We start from the raw sequence: 3,008 nt of genomic DNA on the forward strand, positions 1-3,008 counted from the left end.
CCTAGAACAGTGCCTGTATGTGTGTGTGTGTCCAGTTCAACACGCAGTCCTCACAGCCTAGAACAGTGCCTGTATGTGTGTGTGTGTCCAGTTCAACACGCAGTCCCCACAGCCTAGAACAGTGCCTGTATGTGTGTGTGTCCAATCAACACGCAGTCCTCACAGCCTAGAATAGTGCCCCATGTGTGTGTGTGTCCAGTTCAACAGGCAGTCCCCACAGCCTAGGACGGTACCTGTATGTGTGTTTGTGTGTCTAGTTCAACAGGCAGTCCCCACAGCCTAGAACAGTGCCCCGTGTGTGTGTGTGTCCAGTTCAACACGCAGTCCCCACAGCCTAGAACGGTGCCCCCGTGTGTGTGTGTCCAGTTCAACACGCAGTCCCCACAGCCTAGAACAGTGCCCCATGTGTGTGTGTGTCCAGTTCAACAGGCAGTCCCCACAGCCTAGAACAGTGCCCCATGTGTGTGTGCGTCCAGTTCAACACGCAGTCCCCACAGCCTAGAACGGTGCCCCCATGTGTGTGTGTGTCCAGTTCAACACGCAGTCCCCACAGCCTAGAACAGTGCCCCGTGTGTGTGTGTCCAATCAACAGGCAGTCCCCGCAGCCTAGAACAGTGCCCCATGTGTATGTGTGTCCAGTTCAACACGCAGTCCCCACAGCCTAGAACAGTGCTCCCGTGTGTGTGTGTGTCCAGTTCAACAGGCAGTCCCCACAGCCTAGAACAGTGCCTGTATGTGTGTGTGTGTCCAGTTCAACACGCAGTCCCCACAGCCTAGAACAGTGCCCCGTGTGTGTGTGTCCAGTTCAACACGCAGTCCCCACAGCCTAGAACAGTGCCCCATATGTGTGTGTGTGTCCAGTTCAACACGCAGTCCCCACAGCCTAGAACAGTGCCTGTATGTGTGTGTGTGTCCAATCAACACGCAGTCCCCACAGCCTAGAACAGTGCCTGTATGTGTGTGTGCGTCCAGTTCAACACGCAGTCCCCACAGCCTAGAACACTGCCCCATGTGTGTGTGTGTCCAGTTCAACACGCAGTCCCCACAGCCTAGAACGGTACCTGTATGTGTGTTTGTGTGTCCAGTCAACAGGCAGTCCCCACAGCCTAGAACAGTGCCTGTATGTGTGTGTGTGTCCAGTTCAACACGCAGTCCCCACAGCCTAGAACAGTGCCCCGTGTGTGTGCGTCCAGTTCAACACGCAGTCCCCGCAGCCTAGGACGGTGCTTGCATCCAGGGGCAGCTGGGCCTGCAGTGAAGCAGCGAGTGGGTTCCTCCTTGGGGGACCAGGTAAGAACCACGGAAGCCCCTTCATTTGCCACCGCGGACCTGGCTGGAGCCAGCGTCCGGCTTTCCCAGCTTCCTACACTGCCGTCTTTGCATCGCTCTCGTCACAGCGCAGCTGCTAGGCAGGCGCCGGGGGCATTCCTGCCTCTGACACTGCTTCTGCAGCACGCGCTGCTTTTTTCCTTTGAAAATGTAAAATGCTTTTTTTTTTTTTGGTTAGAGCCCATCGTGGATGCTTTTCACGTCGACTCAGATTTAGCAGCAAACTAGAAAGCACTTGTACCAGGCCAAGTGTCTATGTGGGAAGTGACTCGCACACGGGAAGGAAGACAGGCAGGGCAATGGATTTTCTTGGCAAGCGTGGGGTTGGGAGAGCAAAGTAGACGTGGGTACAGAATAAGCCTTTGCAAACCTGTGAACCTGCAGGGCGGCGCCCCGCCCCTCCTCGAGCAATGGCTCCTCCCCGCAGCCGCGCCCCGCCTCCATTGCCGGTACACCGCCCCGGCCCCGCCCCCGGCCCCGTCCGGCCCCGCCCCTCGCGGCGCCATCTGTCCAGGCGGGAGCACGCCAAATGGGAGCATCCCGGGCCCGGGGCCCCGCCCCGACCCCCAGCTCCGCCCACCCCGCTACCACGGCCCCGCCCCGGCCCCGCCCCAACCCTGCCCACCAAGCTAACGCGGCCCCGCCCCAGCTCCCCCCACCCCGGTACCACGGCCTCCGCCCCGGCCCCGCCCACCATGCGGGCACGGCCTCCGCCCAGGCCCCGCCCCAACCCTGCCCACCAAACTAACGCGTCCCCGCCCCAGCTCCCCCCACCCCGGTACCAGGGCCTCCGCCCCGGCCCCGCCCACCCCGCTACCACGGCCCCGCCCCGGCCCCGCCCCAACCCTGCCCACCAAGCTAACGCGGCCCCGCCCCAGCTCCCCCCACCCCGGTACCAGGGCCTCCGCCCCGGCCCCGCCCACCCCGCTACCACGGCCCCGCCCCGGCCCCGCCCCAACCCTGCCCACCAAGCTAACGCGGCCCCGCCCCAGCTCTCCCCACCCCGCTACCACGGCCCCGCCCCGGCCCCGCCCCAACCCTGCCCACCAAGCTAACGCGGCCCCGCCCCAGCTCCCCCCACCCCGCTACCACGTCCCCGCCCCGGCCCCGCCCCAACCCTGCCCACCAAGCTAACGCGGCCCCGCCCCAGCTCCCCCATCCCGCTACCACGGCCCCGCCCCGGCCCCGCCCACCATGCTACCACGGCCTCCGCCCCGGCCCCGCCCCAACCCTGCCCACCAAGCTAACGCGGCCCCGCCCCAGCTCCCCTCACCCCGCTACCAAGGCCCCGCCCCGGCCCCGCCCACCATGCGGGCAGGCCTCCGCCCCGGCCCCGCCCCAACCCTGCCCACCAAGCTAACGCGGCCCCGCCCCAGCTCCCCCATCCCGCTACCACGGCCCCGCCCCGGCCCCGCCCCGGCCCCGCCCACCACGCTAGCACGGAATCCGCCCCGGCCCCGCCCCAACGCTGCCCACCAAGCTAACGCGGCCCCGCCCCAGCTCCCCTCACCCCGCTACCAAGGCCCCGCCCCGGCCCCGCCCACCATGCGGGCACGGCCTCCGCCCCGGCCCCGCCCCGGCCCCGCCCCTCGCGGCGCCGTCGGTCGAGGCGGGAGCACGCCGAGCGCGAGCCCCCAGGCCCGGGGGCCGTGGCGGCAGGGGCGCCTCGCCGACGCAAC

Source organism: Lepus europaeus, chromosome 4, assembly GCF_033115175.1.
Source record: "Lepus europaeus isolate LE1 chromosome 4, mLepTim1.pri, whole genome shotgun sequence".
Lineage (NCBI taxonomy): Eukaryota > Metazoa > Chordata > Mammalia > Lagomorpha > Leporidae > Lepus > Lepus europaeus.